The sequence below is a fragment of the Pomacea canaliculata genome, linkage group LG8, assembly GCF_003073045.1.
Source record: "Pomacea canaliculata isolate SZHN2017 linkage group LG8, ASM307304v1, whole genome shotgun sequence".
Taxonomy (NCBI): Eukaryota; Metazoa; Mollusca; class Gastropoda; order Architaenioglossa; family Ampullariidae; genus Pomacea; species Pomacea canaliculata.
The window spans coordinates 11,295,980-11,314,380 of NC_037597.1; the positions used below are offsets into that span (position 1 = coordinate 11,295,980).

General features: G+C 42.8%; 1 protein-coding gene across 4 annotated transcripts in view; it reads right to left on the reverse strand.

Moving 5' to 3' along the window:
* Positions 1-18,401, reverse strand: part of LOC112570442 — a 140,860-nt gene that overhangs the window by 25,728 nt on the left and 96,731 nt on the right. For 3 of the 4 annotated variants that reach the window (XM_025248859.1, XM_025248860.1, XM_025248858.1), the window contains one exon: positions 7,141-7,335. The gene's annotated coding sequence lies outside the window, so the exon portion shown is untranslated. Of the gene's footprint in view, positions 1-3,406; positions 3,530-7,140; positions 7,336-18,401 lie in introns of all 4 variants that reach the window. The other variant, XM_025248861.1, reaches the window with a different exon arrangement.

An 18,401-nucleotide genomic window follows, 5' to 3' on the forward strand; every position in this document is an offset into this window, starting at 1 on the left:
TGTAATATCTTGCGCCGAGCTTTATCCCGATGGACAATTTCTCACCTCTCGACCTCCTCACAACCAACCAGTGTTACACACAAAGCAGGCAACATGATACCGCCATGGCATTACAAAAGCTGTATTTCTGTCCTCGCCTTTCTTTATTCGGCTTACGTGCATACTGTTTTATGAGATCTTCTCTCCAAGATAAGCTGAAAATGCTGCTATATATAACAACATGCTGCACGTTCTGCCAGTCGGCGAGGCAGAGTCAATATTCCAGCCGCCTTATGGATTCGTCGCCATTTCTATGACCGTCTGAAACAGTCTCTTCCGGTCCACGATCAGCAGGAACATGGAAAGCCTGCGAGCAAGCATTTTCCGCGACAGACAGCTCCATCCTATAGACAACTCGATACAGTCTTAATGAGCGCTGGCTTTCCAGACTTGTATTACGGCGGCTTAACGAATGAATGTTTTCTCTACCTCTTCCTTCTTCCCTCTGTGTGTATAGTAGAGAAGAAGAAGAGATAGTAGAGAAGAAGAAGAATGCAGAAGATGCAAAGGACTAGCATATTTAAAACTAGCATATTTAAAAAAAAAATCTGGATATGAACACTCACTGGTCTACTGCTACCGAAATTCTCTAATGCAAACACACATTTCTTTCTTGTTTCCCCTTTCACAAAAATCTCTACTTATTATTCATGACTCTTTACAGGGTCACGGTGGCACGACCCTTCTAGAACGTGGCGGTAAAACTGAGATTTCGCTGAATGAAAACACTGCCGACCACTCGACATAGCCTCTCGTCGGCGTGATCTTTGTTATCGCCGGAGCACTGGCGATAGTCCTGCGTCTTACCAATAATGCTTGAGGACGGACAGCGGATGCGATCCTGCCGAGGGCTTTGGTGAGCGTTCTTCTTGTCGGAACTGCTCTCTTCTAAGGATGTCTGAACTGTTGAGAACTGCTCGACTTTTACAGCCAGTGGACGCCAGAGGGCATCTGTTATCGCCAAGCATGCCCGCACCAGTTCATCTTATCTGACTGTGGGGCTCAACTAACAAGATTTTATATATTCTATGTATTGTAAGAACTTACCGCAAACTTCCAACGGTCCGCCATTAGGTTCCGGAAGACAAGCTGACCAAATCGCTTTTGTTAAAATGTTTCAAGAGTATGTGAAGACTTGTAGGCTTACAGAAACGATCGTGGCTAGAAAAAAGAAAGGGTGAGGAAGACGGTTTGTCTACCATCTGTCTGACTGCATTTTAAACAGATTGCATATCGCTCTCACCGGGAGAACATTAACGTCAGCAGCATCGCATTTCTCCACCCGCAGACAGACAAGAGGCTCTACCCGCTACACCTGAAAGATACACTATGCCATTCCGTCTGAAATCCTTGTAATGCCTAGTTCTCCGAGGTGTGTGTATGTATTGGTAAGAGGAGTAATAAAGCTGCTTAAACACTTCTCTGCTGTTTCAACAAAACACTACAAAGTTTAATTTGACATGTTGTCGGCCCGAAATTAAACAAAAATGGATGTCCTACATCCCAAGCAGGCCGGGGAGAGGAGGCGTGAAGAGGAGAGAATGAGATGAAGTCAGCACGAAATTAAGAACTTTGTAGGACTTCAGACCCTTTATCTCCGGTTCACTTGAGGGAAAGGAATACTCCATCCACTCGTCTTTGGGTCGCCGCCGCCATTTTCAGTCAAACGCTGACCGCTAAGCGCCACCTCATTTATTTTCTCTCACTGAGTCTTGTGTCCATCGCTTTCCCTCTTTCATCTTTATGGTATTTATTTTATAGAATTCAAATCATGTCTTAAGGTACGAAATAGTCATGAAGGTGCCCCTGGCTCTTGCTTAGTTCCAGTTTTAAATTCTTGGTGGGAAAGTATTTCCACTTCGAGGTGATTTTTCGCACTATGTGTTTGTTTTGGAGGGAGAAGTGCTATGATGGGAGATAGGGAAGGAAACAGAAATAGCTGGGGGCACTCCAGACGACATGCTCTGTAAACTGATGCCATGTCTAGAGATGTGCCTGCGATGACATTTGAACATGTTATCTGTCAATGTTTTCTGTCACGGTGACGAACGGGTGCTCAAGGTACCAATCATCCTAAAAACAATAGGGAACTTTTCTGTATTGAGTGGTCTGTATTGTATGGGGACCAATAAAATACCCTAATAACTTAGCATCATCAAGTCAAAAATCCAAAATATCAATCCAAGAACTAGAGATACATATCTGTGGATGGGGTAGGAATGGGTATATCGAAGGATACAGCACAAAACCTGGTCCGCCTGGAGTAAAACGAAGCCAGTCATTCCAGTCCTGACACACTTCCAACCTCCACTTCTATACATCTCTCTACCACAACTACCATTCTCCACTCCTATACCTATCTCTACCACAACTCCATCCTTCGCTCATTTAGTTTCTCTAGCCAACTACCATCCTCCACTCCTACACTTATGTCTGCTATAACTACCATCTTTCTGGTCGTTATTTTGAAGGAAAAATAAAAAGAATGTCGCGTTCAAGAGCTCAGCTGGCAAAGTTCCACTAATCGCCAGAAGCCCTCTGGCCAGTTCTGGTAATCGCTTGCTGAGGTACAGTCCACGAGAGTCTCGAGGGCGAGAATACACGCGATGACTGGCCGCGATTATCACAGTGATTCTCTGCGCAAGTGATGTCAGAGGCAGCAGCCGTCTGTCGACTGCATTGAAACTCCTCAAAAAATAAATCGACAAATAAAATAAAAACTAGAAGAAACAAAAGAAAGTCATCGATACAACGGTCTAACATAGTGTGGATTTGGAAGTGTTTGTGTATCTGTGTCTGCGTCTGTTTGAGAGAGTATGTGTTTGTGTTTGCTCGAGTGTTCGCATGAGCATGCGTACTTTTGAGCAGTTTAAAAGTTCATCAAGCACTCCCAGAAAAGAGAGAGTCTTCAAAAGCGGTCATGTTTGTGGTGCTGGCATTCCTTCACATTTCTGCTGTTTTCTTGTGCTTGTCAATTAAGGAGATTAGCTGAAGGTAGTAACAGGCAAAAGAAACTTATTTAACGGGTATAAAACTGAACAGCGCCGCTAAAATTCAATATGCTTTCTGTTTTTCTCCCTTCCTTCACCCTCCCCAAACCTGGTAAAAGTGGGAGGTTAAAAGGACGGGGTGGGGGCAAAGGGGCTGGTGGGAGGGACGTTGCTGTGGGCACGAGAGAGAACTACTTTGTGGTGTAGAGACACTCGGGCGTCCATTAAGGCAATCGATGGTATTACCAGTCCAAATTCCCTTGCCGGAATGCGGCACTGCTCGCCTTGATGCCAACACTGTGTCTGAGACTGAAAGAAGGAGACAGCATGCAAGCCTGGCAGGTCCATGCGCTTATCAATCTTGACAAGAAACTTACAGTCTGACACTGTTCCTCAATTTCCTCAGACAAGGGGGAGCTAACAAGCAAATCGTTCTCCCGCATTCGCCGTCCATTATGTGGTCGAGTTGTTAAGACGTTCTTCCATCCAAAAATCTTGGCCTTCAATAAAAAAAACCTCAGTGAATGCGGACTGATTTCATGCGGGGTGCAAATATAAAGATAATACATGTCAAAATCCTTTGGATCCCATTCGATCTCAACTTGGACATTTTGTGCCAATAACCTTTTTTTTTAAACGGTTCGATTCTCGGAAATAATTTCTCCTTCCCCGTACACTAGAGGGGTTGAGAAACATGTCTTGACACATAGGGGACAGACTTCTATGTTTGGCACAGTCACCACAAAACAAGCAAGAAACAAAAAGCGCAATGAACTGATTTGAGTTTGAGTTTTTCCACTGGTAAACAAGCTAATCTTTTGTCAATGCCAATTATCGACACTTAATAACTCAGGAAGGGATGTAAACATAAGCAATTTATAAATGGTCGCTAACGAACGCGATAAGGGAAAGGCCGGGACAGATTGGTTTCCAACTGAGATGGCGAGCGGAAGACCGGTGACTGATTTGTGTGGGCACTGGACTGGCAGCAAAATTACCAAATAGCTTTGATCTCATCAAGTGGAACTGAGCCTCCTAAGACGCCAGCCACATCCCTGGTGTGTAGCTGAGGCTCTGGTCTAGGGAGCTTGGTGGAACATGTAAACACGAGCCTGCAACACAACTTGCACTCGTGACCTGGTGGCGAGATAACTCACTGCAATACGAGAAGTTGACGAATCACGGATATAAAGTCTAACACTAGTCAAACAGGAAATGAAGCCGAGAAGCTCTAAAGAAAACTAAAATACACTTGTCACTAAAATGCGTTGTAATTGTTTACATTAACTGTTTAGGGGACAGGCACGAGCGCCTACAGTCTACTTCCTGTGTGACTAAGGTTATGAGCTCAGCTAAAAGTTCACGTGAGATTTTGTGATGTTCAAGGCTCTTGTAAATGATACAGTGTTGTTCACTCATCTGGGGAAGTAAGTATTTTGTAATAGAATAAAAGTACTTATAAAAATTTTTACACTCGGGTTCACCTGTAAGTAAAAGGTCGAGGCCAGTGCGCTTTAGATGCTGGGTCAGGGAAAGAACCCAAAGACTGGGAACGAAAAGGAGAAGGAAAGAAATGAAGGAAGGTAGACATGAAGAAGCCATACAATTGACAGTCACACATTTACACAAGTCTTGCTTGTAAACCGAAAAGAACAACGGAGAACATTACAAAAGCTGCTGAGTTATCATGCCATGCAGGCCCTCATGATGGCGGTGAAATGAAAATGTGAAGTGTGGTGATGTGAATATTTCAATAGGTACATAGTTCTGTTGTGTGTGTGTGTTTCTGCCCCCCCCCCCCCACAGTACAGACACTTTATGTCTATCCCATTATAAACTTCATGTTCATTCTTCTGTTTTTGTTCGTCTATGTATGTCATTTGCTATGCTTTGTAATTTTCCATCTGTTCTTTTGCCACCAAATACTTGCACATCCACTTTTGTTCATCAAATGAAGGTTCCTCTGTGGAAAGCTTGTATTGACTGCTGTGCTCTTCATTGTTATTTAAATGTTATACCAACTAATGGTATGTGCTTCTTACTGCTTCTTTAAAATTACTTGAACATGAGCACACATTCACCAGTTATTTTAGCTTCAGTGAACTGTCAGGGCCTAGTGTCACGTGACACACGGAAAAGGAGAGATGTTTGTCACTGTTTACATAATAAGGCCTTTTCAGTTTATCTGCTACAGGATACGAGCTTTGAACATAAACAGGAAACAATAATTCCTGCAGAATGAGGTTACTCTTGCCTTTTTGCTTCCTACAGTTCTTCCTCAGGGGGGGTGGCAATCCTATTAATAACAATTTTGAATTTTCATTTAATAATGTTTATAGAGACAGTGGAGGAAATTACATTGTAACAGTAATAAAAAGACTAGAAAAAGATATTCTAATTTGTAATGTCTATGGACCAAACAAGGATAATCCACAATTATTTTCACAACTAGAAGAGTGTATGAGGCAAATAGGTAAAGATAATATTGTGATTGAGGGTGATTGGAATATTGTTTTGAACTTTCAGCTACACTGTCATAATTATAAGCATAACAACAATACAAGAGGGCATAAACAAATTGATAAGATGATGACAAATTTGGACCTGGTCGATATATGGCGTGAATTCAATCCAGAAGTACATGTACTACGATACACTTGGCATAGAAAAAGACCTTTCAACAAAGGAGATTGGATTACTTTCTTATGTCAGATTCGCTTTCAGATCTTGTTGTGGATGCGAATATTACCCCAGGATATCGAACTCACCATTCTTTGATCACTCTATTATTAAGAAATAAAGAAGAAAAAAGGAGATTTAATCTATGGAAGTTAAATAATCACATTTAAGGGATAAAAATTATGTAACTCAAATAAATAATGTTATTAGAGAAGTTACATAAGAATACTCAGCCCTTCCATATGAAAGAAATAATTTAGGATATATTCCTTTGATGGAATTAGAGTTTATTGTATCTGATCAGACTTTTCTAAACACTGTGCTAATGAAAATCAGATTAAAAAAAACAATGGCTTATGCAAGTGAGAAAAAAATAAGGAAAAGGAAAAGAAATTAGAAAAAAGAATTATACAGCTGGAAGACAAAGAAGGTTGAATGAAGAAGAATTGAATGAACTTGAAAGGAACTTTAAAAAAAAAAAAAAGAAAAGAAGACGTGAAGTGTAGCTGCTACTAGTGTCCCCGCCGACACTATTGTCATGAAGGTAAATCAATAGTCTGAAAAACCTAAGCACAGACACCTGAGACATCAGCCGGCATGACATCATTAATGCAAATAACTCCACAGCTGACAGGTGTAGTGACCGACTCACCACCAAAAGATGAAGTTCGTGAACACGCGTGTAATTGTAATCACTTTCCAACTGATTGTGATTGTAACTAACTCTTTTCTGCTGTTGCTGTTGTTCTGGTTGCCAGCCAAACAAGGTAGTAAAGTCAGAAGAAACCGCTGGACTAATTTACACGAGACTGAAAACGAGAATTGAGCTCCTCACAACACCTGGTGAAGACATCGTCCATCAAGCAGACACATTTTGAAAAGCAATCGACTTCTTTAAAACACCATTCAGGACTAAAAAGACTTTTACATGACAGCAATGAATATTTCCAGGAGCCCATTGACGTTTGGAACTGGTACCTAGTCATTAGAAAAGCATGTACCCACCATTCAAAAAAAAACAAAACAAAACAAAACAAAACAAAACAAAACAAACTAAACAGTAATAAAAAAAATCGTGGCAAGAACCTCGTCGACATTGAATTGAGAAATTGATTTATTGAGAAATTGAGAAATATACAGTCTCTTTCAAAAGTAGACATTATTCAGTCTACTTTTACAGCAGTAGACATCCTGGAGTTTTCTTCCACAATAAAAAATCTTCACCGGCAAAGCAAGATTTTGAGCTTATTTTTCAGAAGGAAGTAATTTGATTAAGAGGATAAACACTTAGTAATGTTTTGGAGAGCATCATTTACTCTCGTCCTTGTTGAAACGAGAGAGAACGAGATAGAAGCGAAAAGAAAGAAAGAGAAAAAAAGTGAGAGAGACACAAAAACTAACTTGCTCAAACTATGACTTGAAGATTACTTACCTTCAGGATTTCCTGAAGCATGGAGCTTATATCTCACACTCTGTAGAACGCAGAATGAAACCGAGCAAAGTGCAGATGCTGAGCGTACGGCCGTCCAGACACACACAGACACAGGTACAAATCCTTTGGCCGCTGGACCTTCACCACTGCGATTGTCTGCACTTGCAACTCTCTGAAGTTGTGTAAACAAAGACCCTGCACAGAAAACATGTCGCTTTAGAAGGCGTGCGATAAGGCAGCCCACGAACTGTAAGGGAAAGTGACCTCTGGTGTTACCTCCCTCCCCTCTTTCATTTTGTTTTTGTCAACAAACACTTCATTCCATCTTCCTAAACCCTCAAACCGAGAGAAACAGAAACAGAGAAGTCTCCATCTCCAAAGTGTTGCATTTGTACGCTAAACAAACACAAAACAAAGAAAACAAATAGCAAATAAGCAAAGAGGACGATAGTAGAGGGTGAACATTACACATATATGTCTGTAGGATGAACAGATGAACAGAAGGCCTGTGACAGGCGAGGTGATTGCACACAGCTGTTAATATTCTCATAACGAGTGAAGCCTCAGCACGTAAAACACATTTATTTTCTACACACAATCACACATATGCACCCACACAGTTTCCAACCTGCAGATGATAACAGTGCATAATGCTAAAAGAAAAATGGAAAACAGTGATATTTCCGCAAGTAATAATTAATTAGAATGACACACAGATTTCTTGCCACAGTAGGTAGGTGGCTAAGTTAGCTCCCAGGGCCTAGACTGGGCGTATTGAACATCAGTAATTGGAGAGAACCGATAAGAAACACAATGGCGGGCGATCCACACACACGGCGCAGGGCATAATGCGAATGTTGTAATGCGAGAAAAACACGATTGTAAAACCGGCCTGCCAAACAGAGAAGCACGCAAATGAGAGAAGAGATTTTGAGCACAGTTAGCCACATGCAACTTATCATGCACGATAAGATGAGAAAAGGTGCGAGGTAAGTTTTGGACAATGTGGACAAACCTTTTCGTGGGGTCCCTAAGAGTGGCACACACACAGTTTTCTTTCTCCGTCAGCTCTTCAACGGTGGTAGTTGTGGTGGTGTGTGTGAGGGTGGGTGGTGGGAGGCAGCATGCCTGCGTGTGTACTTGAGTGGGCGCATGTGTCGATTGCACGGGAATGGAGAGTAAAAAAGCCCAGAAAAACAGTTGGAAGCAGAAGTACAAACACAGAATCTAACGGCTGTTGTTTATCCCAGGGAACTTCAAAGCCGAAAAGGTCAATAAACACTGTCGCTAGCCCCCGGGGTAGGGAAGGACGATGGGAGGAGAGAATGGCAGGCGTAGCGCCAGGGGAGGGAATTCTCTGCAGGCAAATTAATCAATCCTGAACGACTCCGACATCTAACAGTCTCTGCAGGACGGGTGTACACGGCGAGTCATAACAAACTCTCTCTCGGCCACGACCTGCCCTCGCCAGCTCCAAAACTTGCTGAATCGCCACCATGTCCAAAAGTTAGTGGTTTTATAGGCTTGTTCCAGCAACAATTCCCAGACATACACAGAGAAATATTTCCTTGGCAAGCGTGTCTAATTTATTAAAAGATACGTGACTTGAATTTGCCAGGGTTGCTTTATCTCGACTTTATCAGCCCGTAATTTCCTGGCATGGAGTTGACAACCCGTGTGTACCTTGCCTGTTTATTAATGGCTGCCTTGAGTGTAGTGCAGTCAGGAGCAGGGGACAAGGGGTGAAGAGAAACTAAAATGAGGGAAAAAAAATGAGGGGGAGGGTAAAAGAGTCCTTAAAAAAATTATACATCAAAGATGTATGTTTTGGCACAGCAAGAGTTTTAACAGCGTGTTGTTCAAGTACATCTGCGGCGTGCGATGATGAGTGATGCCAGCGGTTATTCTCAGTTAAACATGTTGAGCATTTAATCAAAATATGTGAGCATCCTTAAACACATTAACTATGATACATCTTGATGTGATAGAGATAGCTCAAGTAAACCTAAGCTTTATTTTATTTCAAGTTTATTTACTCAGAACTTATGCCACATCAGTGAAACCCAAGCAAGAGCTCGCACAATCAATAAATGCCACTGAACAAGAATTTGGTGAAGATGTCTTCATTCTTACTCAGGTTGTAAAAGTTAGTGTTTGTGAATGTTCGTTTCTAATTTCAGTGGAGGAACACACGCACTTTCTCCAGCTCTCTGTAAAAATGGCGGCTAGTTACGCTTTGCGTATCCTCCCATTGCGACTTCGTTCTTGTTGTAATGGCGGTTGTTTGCGGTTCATCAACTGCAGCACGAAATGGGAGAACAGGAAGCAGGGGCTACAACCTGTCGCGTAATGGAATTGCTTGCTCTTGTTTTTGGTCTCGGCGGCCAATGTCCTAGTTCCACCGGCGAGCAGACGACAGCACGCAATGACCTGCCCACGCATGCGCTGTACACTGCTGCCGGCTTGCCGCGGAGTGCAAGGGTGGCACAAACGCGTCGGTAAATTAGGGACAATGCTTAGACTGAAGTCACTGGATGTTTTACACTTCCTGCAAGCCAGAATGTACCTATTGAATTCCTTTCCCTTCCTTTCGTCCATTGTTCGCGTTCTTCTCCAACAGATGTTGTTATCTTTTTGATCTTCTGCACGCGCTTTGCTCTCTACCACTCCACCCCTACTTCCTACCCTATACCCTTCTCTCAGTATAAAGAACACAAGCTGCTATCATTACCTGACGAAAATCTGCTGCAGCATCAACATTTCCTTTTAAACCTCTAAACACCGAATAAGGTGTTTCCTCATTTAAATGGACGCACGCACGCACACACAAATGAATGCACGAGCACTCGCACGCACAAGCACTGAACAGGTGAAGGAAGACTTCCTCTGGCACCCAAGGAAATGGGCGCTTGCGTGCTCGCATTACCGCCCCTGGCAGTTACAGAGTGGCGCTAGCTCCGCTAGTCTGGCCTTAGCAAAGGCCGCCATGTCGACAATGGCAGGAGGTTTCACAGGCAGCGAGAGAGCGGCCACTGAAGCAATCCATAACTCACAGCAGGAGCCGGTGTCTTTAATCAAGAAGATCTGGAACATCACATCAAAAGCCCGACAAACCCACCACCTCGGCGTGTCTATCACCCTGTGATCATGATCGTTGTAGAGCTGTCACAGAGAGACAGACACAGGTACAAGCAAACAGCAAGAAGTCTTTTGTTCCTCCTGCTCTGTGCCACAGTGTGTCTTCTGGTTCTGCCCCCAATGTTCTGTTACACAGGGCGCATGCAGGGTCAGTCAGTGCAGTCGGTAGCTGCATTAACCAGTTGCATGCATGCCCGACAAGAGCGAGTGAGCAAGGAAGTGGTCAAATAAATGGACTGCGCTTGCCGTGTCCGAACACATCATACTTCTAGAGACTTCTGAAATTTCATCATAGTTCTATATATAAATACTGTGATAATGAAAAGGGATGCGGACAAACTACATTACATTTCGGTATCGAGGATAAAGGTTATGGGAACAGGTCAGCTCAAGTCACTTGATGTCGGGGAGGCATTCGCTGACCACAGCCTCCTCGGCATACACACTACATCCTTTAATTCTGTCACCTACGTCAGTCAAACTTCACTTTGCAAAGTTTAACAGACTTGTCGACCTTTACGAATTAAATTTTGTAAGGTGTGTCGTCTGGTAGCTGGCGGCGCTGTAATAGATATTTGACCCCGTACTTGACCCGCCTGGTGTCTGTCGCGGTGTTGTGACCCGGTGTGTAGGCGGCTAGACCTTTCTAGTAGGTGTGTGTGCGTTTGTTAACCAGAATGTTCGGCGCGAGAGAACGCATCCGTCGACAATCAGTTATTGGATGTCTGGCTTTTTATATACTTGAGTTTCAGCGTGAGTCTCAATTTGCTAGAGCATCTGCTGCCTGTGGGCTCCAGAGGCCATTGTATAAACCGTAAACACAGGTGTGTAAACTACGACTGCAAGCCTTCAGTTTAACGATGAGACTGGCACCGTAGATTAGAACCCACGATCCATTGGCGACAACATAAGCGCCTGGGCCTTATGCACCGTTGTCGGTAACCAGCACCAACTCCACACTTCCATCGGAACAGCGACTGTCGCGATCTTGCGGCTGTTTGAAGACAATCAATTCCGTTATTCGGCAGAAAGACCACTCAATGAGAAGCTAACCATTTATGAAGACCGACTGCAAGTGCAGAGGGCAGCTGCTTGCACAGATGAAAGTTGTGTCCAGGTACACGGTTCCCAGTCACTTAATCCCCAGACACTTCATCCCCAACGCTTCATCCTTAAAATGAAATTTTAACTATAAAAATTATGAAGCCGGCGAAAAATTTAACTGAAATTCATATAATTATCTTCATATAAACATCACAATAAGTTTTACAATTAAAATAAATATTGAATTACATTAATAATATTCAAATCATGCTATTAACTTCAACGTCATTTGAACCTCTACAACATTAGTTAAAGTATTTTAATTGTAAAACTTATTGTGATGTTTATATGAAGATAATTATTTGAATTTCAGTTAAAATTTTTCGCCGGCTTCATAATTTAATAGTTAAAATTTCATTTCAAGGATGAAGCGTTGGGGATGAAGTGTCTGGGGATTAAGTGTCTGGACACCCAGGTACACAGCCGCAAGGTGCACACATGCCTTCCTCCTCCAACACACACAAACCAAAACCCCAAAAAACCAAAAACAACAACAAACAAACAAGTGAAATATTTCTTACAAAGATAGTACCAGCTAAAGGCCATTCTTAACATGGAAAAATACAGATGTGCTGAACCTCTGAAGACGCTCCGAATCCTATTCTATTGGCATATTGCAGCCAAGAAGATGCAAAACAAGTTTGGACTTAGCTCATCAAGCTCCTAGGTCACGAACATTTTCCCCAAACCATTGGCTTCTGGAGACTTTTACAAAGAACTGAACCAAACGTTCGAAGACATATATCCTGTTCAGAAGGAATGTCTCGAGGGCATCGTTCGCACTGTCACTGTGAAACTTGGAAATAAAAGATGATAAAAAACATTATTCAACGATTGGTTTTCTGGAAAAAAGCCGCATTGGTGTGATAAGCAACTTGAAAACTGTGTTGTTGATAGTAACTATACACGTTAGATAAAGTTAGCAACTGAAAGTATTGTAAAACATGTTATCTTTGTAAAAACCTATTTTCTGTTTCTGTCATCTTTTGTTATTAATGTCATATTAGTGAACTCGTTAAGTGTTGATTGACACTGCACAGTTTACCTTTCCCTGGACTAGGCCTGCAAAAACATTGCCTAACCCTTCCTACACTACCCTACACTACCCTTCCTGACTGTAGGATCAGAAGGTTCACCCCCAGATACCCCGGTAACAGACCTCAACAACCTCAATGATGTACGTCGTCTGGGCCTTTCAGTGTCACAAGCCAAGTATTCTGGGGTCGTAACTCACTTCTGAGGATTACGAAAAGTGCTTCTTCCGCACGTGCGTGCGTATATGAAAGAAAGCAATCGAGAAAGAGCGAGAAAGAGAATTACAAGATAATAGTGGTAAAAAAATGCACAACTGAACCACTGGCATATTCAGTGATTCGCTAATGTTTACTAGACAGCTTTATATTTCTATATTTCTGCAAAACCAGTCGATCGGGATTTCCATGAAGTATCTATTTGTAGAGCAATAACACATATCCATACAGTATTATCTCAGCAAAGTCCAGTAAGGATACATGGGAACCCAATTCACAATACACAAGGAAGACAGACATCCTGGAAATGAATGGGGCTTCCTGACATTGAACTTAGCGGATGCCCATTGACATCAAATCTTCCTGATTCCTAGCTCATCGGTTAATCAAATGAAGAGGCAGTCATAATTTCTCCTTTTCCACCACCCCTTCCTCCTACTGATGGATAGATCGCCACTAGCGCCATGATGTCGTGAGCAGTTGCATTCGCTCCACCCGTACAAACCTTCCCAAGAACCTTCTCCTCCTAGCCGAACTCTCTGAGTATTTTTAACTTTGCTGCTGTTACAACTTATACAACCACCACAACCGTTAGTATGTCGCACATTAATTAGCAAACTATTCTGAACGTTGTTACCGCTAAAGGTTTTAGCAAATTTTGTTCCCAACAAGTTTGAATGTGGTGATAAAGAGTAACACACATGAGAGACTCGTAAGTACATAAACAAAAAGTCATCTATTATAAGAAAACAAATAATTTTAAACGCTTTGTGTCTGCTTATTGGATCTGCAAAGTTTTTCTCTGCGTCCATATGATGCTCAAGTTTTGCCTGAGGGAAAGAGGGTTGGGAGGCAACAGAAAATAGTGTACGAAGAGTGTTGGGGCGAGGGGTGGCGTAAAGGCGGCTGCGCTTGACAAGTCTCAGCCACCCTGAAATCAGTTTGATTAAGTACCTGAAGTGGCCAGTAGGCGGCGCCATCTGCAGGCAGTGGCCTCAAAGGACCACCGATCTCTTACTAGCCACCAGCCGGCCAGGGATATACTTCATGACAAGAAGTTACGAAGAAGACAGTCTGGGGTCTCAGCACACAGGAAAAGCTGTACTATTGAAAGAAAACCTGTCATACGTAACACTGCAATTCATCCTGCGGTTACACTCAATGTCCTTTCCATCTTTCTCTTCTGTTAGAGACATTGACTCTTCTTGGCCGGTCACGTGAGCGCTCGCCTGTATAATGTAGTGTGTGTGTGGCGGGGCGAAGGATACACTTTGTCCGCATGTATGGTCAAATAAAACGAGAACCGTGTAACCACCCCTCCACCCGAAGCCCCGACTCACACTGTCATACTATCCTACTATCCATGCAAACTATCCTACCCCAGTCACTGGACCCACAGGCGGCTTTTGGATGCGTACGTACACATTCCTGAACAAGCTGGTAAATGAAAAGGTAAGAAATGTAAAAGAGCTTTCACACCCAGCGTTCAAGGCAGTTTTCTCTGGATATAACACTCATCCATTTTTCAGCAGCTTCTTCCAAAAATGGCGTCCTCGTCGTTTGCCCCTGAAACTAAAAGGTCTGACATTCGATGTTGCGAACACACTGTGGCTGGCAGCACGCATGTCGCTGAAGTCTTGACATCATAAAGAAATAAATGGTTAATAATGTAAATTCTGGAGATGGAATGTGAGAAAAAAAAAAAAAAGAAAGAAAAGGAAGGCAAAAACATGTCTGGAGAAAAGATGGAGAGATACTAGTCACGTGCGAACGACAAAAAGGAGATGTAACGGTCAAGTCAACGTAGAAGTACGAAGAACATGTTACTGGAAGTCAAGTGCCGTGTTCTGAACTTGGAAACAAGACAGGTACACTGTCTCCCTCTCTGATACAAGCCACATCACCAAGTCGTGTGGTATCGTGAAACCACATCTGCTTGAGGTGTTGCCAGAATAAACTGTAACAACCTGATGCTTGTGTTACAACCTGTAATTACAGCTTTCTGTAACGATGCTACTGTACGCCTTCAGCACATGACACTTGCAGTGTCGGACTAGAAGTTGCTGGTAAGTAAATGTTGTCTGATGGCCACAGCTCCACCCAATGTAATGTACATGGTTGCTCTTGCAAACATTGACCAGCTCTTTGCATGGTGCAAAACATTGCATGTTATCAGAGCTGTGTTGTAATTCGAGCGCTCGCGCAGCTGTGTGCACGTGCGTGAGCAAATCAAAATATAAAAGAAGGGAGTACAGACAGACAATGAGGCGAGGAAAGTTTGCCGGTGATAATGCGGATTTTTCTTTTGCTGTTGTTATTAATTTCACGACCTGTGAAAACTGAGACTCCATCATTTTAACTGCACAAACATACATGGCAGAGCGTGGACACCTGACTGCACGTCTGCTTTTCTCATAATTTTCTGGCGCTCTAGAAGAAAATGCTTTCCATTTCACCTGGCCTCCAATTGTTCTTAGACCTTTTATTCGCTAAACATATCTTTTGCTGCTAGGAACAAATGACAGTGAAAAAAGACTTGACTGACGGCAAATAAAGGGAGAAAAATAAGCAACAGATAAATGTTTTCGCCAGAATTAAATCGGAGCGCAAGAGGAAATTTACAAAAAAAAAAAAAAAAAAAAAAGGCATGAGTGGGAAAAAGGTAAGATTGCAGGGAGCGCTTGCGATGCTGGTAGATCAGCAAATCCACATTAAACATAACAGTAAAAAGTAATTTCTATTACATGATGAATATGAAAATGCGAGTATATTTTGAAATCGTTGCACATGTTTAGCAATGTTTTTCATTCACAGACATGAGGTGTCAGATGCCATTCTTCACTATACCTGGTCACGTGGCCAAGAATTGCTAGCATTGTGAGTGTGCTGGAAGCATGCGAGTCACAAGCGTTTTTCCACGTGGACTCACAAACGCAGATGATCATTTCGTGATTATGAGCGATTCTGACAACATATTATTATTCTCTTCACTCCATCACGATTCTCTTCTGTTTGCTAGAGGGATCAAAGAAATTCAAAAGAAAATTGAGCGCTTGAAATAATGTCGTTACATGAAAAATTCGCGTTGAAGAAATAGTAATAACAGCGGTTCAACCCTGGCCTTCTTTTCACAGTCGGCGATGACAAGCTTTAGCGGCGTCCTTAACATCGTTACCTTGAATACGTCATGAGGATCTCACATCACGTGCCTTGAATACGTCATGAGGTTCTTACATCACGTGCCTTGAATACTTCACGAGGATCTCATATCGCGTGCCTTGAATGCGTCATGAAGATCTCACATCACGTGCCTTGAATACGTCACGAGGATCTCACATCACGTGCCTTGAATACGTCATGAAGATCTCACATCACGTGCCTTGAATACGTCATGAGGATCTCGCATTTCGTGCCTTGAATACGTCACGAGGATCTCACATCACGTGCCTTGAATACGTCATGAAGATCTCACATCACGTGCCTTGAATACATCATGAGGATCTCACATCACGCGCCTTGAATGCGTCACGAGGATCTCACATCGCGTGCCTTGAATACGTCATGAGGATCTCACATCACGTGCATTGAATACGTCACGAGGATCTCACATCACGTGCCTTGAATACGTCATGAGGATCTCACATCGCGTGCCTTGAATACGTCTCAAGAAAGGTCTTCAGGTGCTATAGAGTGTGCATGTGATCTTACCGTTTGCAATTTACGAAAATAAACATAAGAAAATGTAAAAAATGAAAAAAGAAGAAAAGAGCAGTGTAGAAAGTCGAATCTGGGTTGTATTTTGTCGCACTGTTTGAGTCTTTGAGTAGAAGAACCTGGCAAAATTAAAAGTATTGATGCAAACGAATCCAAGATGAGTGAATGTCAGAAAAGATGTGTGTGTGTGTGAATGGGAGAGGGGAGGAGAAAGTATAAGTCCGTGCGTTCGTGCACATGCCTGGGTATTGAGCTTTTACTAGTCTTCTGCCTGCTGCTGAGATGAGAATGTATCTAGGGGCCTCCTGTCAAGCAGCAGAGGAAATTTTTCTTTCAACCTGAACACAGCTGTATGCTTATTCTGTCAGACACTCCATTTGCCTCGCGCTTGAAGCTGACAACGGTCTAGATTAACGACGCTCCATTCCTTAGCCAGCCAACCCAATCTTGAGCGAAGACATATTGGCAGAAAGACGGTTACAACGCTCGCCATTAACTGACGTGTGGTGAAGGAAGGAACTCAAGGCAGTGTATTGCCAAAGTCCTGTCTTCTGTCAGCAGAGGCAGGTCCTGGCACCGGAGGCAAACCCGGCTCCCTTCGCATTGGAATAGAAGAAAACCAAACCCAAACAGGACGAGGCGACAGTGGTGTCCTTTCCTCGGGTACTCCGGACTTCAGCCCTCATGTGTCTGCGTGCAGTGAGTTCTCAAGCAGCTTGATGGTGGCAAGAGAATAATCTTTAACACAATGCCCTTGCTTCTGTTCCCTCCACTTTAATAAGCTACATTTGTACGCGATATATCTTGATATATATACACACACCCAGATTTATTTTGACGCGGTCTCCTTAGTGACACTAAGGGTTACCTCACACTTTCCACATGTCTATAATCTCACAACCTATAGAAACCTTACATCTTCAAAGCCCTCTAAATGAGTGGTGTACCTGGTGTCATCAGAGATCGTTACACAAGCACGCCAAAGGCATGTAGGCCGATAAACGCACAGGAAGAGGAAAAGGGGTGCATGAAGGCAGCTTTATCCGAAGACATACCCTGATTTCTTAAGCAATTTTATGATGGTTCCATCTGACACAGAAAGACAAAATAAAAAAGCAACACATAGCAATAATTAAATCACAACAGAAAGGATATTTTAGGAACTCATGAATGTGGACAGGGTATGTGTGATTGAGTAGAAGATGCGAGGGGGACGTGTAGATCAATAATAGAAATGTAAATTGGGTAGAGGCTGGGAGGGAGGACACGGGGAAGTGTAAATCAATAACAGAAGTGCCACATCACGTAAGGACTTTTGAATTATATGCATTATAAATAATAGAAGTGCTACATCACATAAGGCATTATAAATTGTATTCATTATAAATAGAAAGCATAAAATTACGATACAAACAACTAACTCAAGACAAGCACCATCAGAAGCACATAAAACTGCGAGTTTAATTCTGTAAAAGAGGGCGAGAAAGGAGCAGATAGCTGAGCTAAAATCTGATGCGGGAGGCCTAGTCCAGACAGCCGCCACAACCTGCCATGGTTCTCCACGTCTGATGGCTCTGGCAGTGAGGGATGGCCTGTGGGTATGAAGTCTCATGTCTGCAGCTGGCACTCACTGAAGCGCTTGGCGCACTATCCAGTCTGCCATTTATTGGTTGCCATCCATAACTAACAAATCATCAATACCCGGCTGGGCGCCGGCGATCTCTCAACGCCGCCCGCAAGATACCATCGGAACGCAAGCTACTCAAAATAGAAACACTGTCCTGCTACCTCCCCACCTCCCTTTCTCACACCCTTCCCTCTTTGTAAGCACGTGCACGTGGCTTTGGGAAAAAAAGCTAAAACGGAAGGAAAGAAGAAAAAAAGGGCAAAATCATTCGAACATATCGCATGTAGTTTGTGAGAGAAATGGCGGTTTACCAAGCAGTTATACCACAAACTCATATCCCTGGACTGCTGGCAGACGATTTTTTTCCCAGTTAACTGCTAAAATGAAGCATTCGACGACATGGCTTCCGGTTTATTCACATTTCAGAT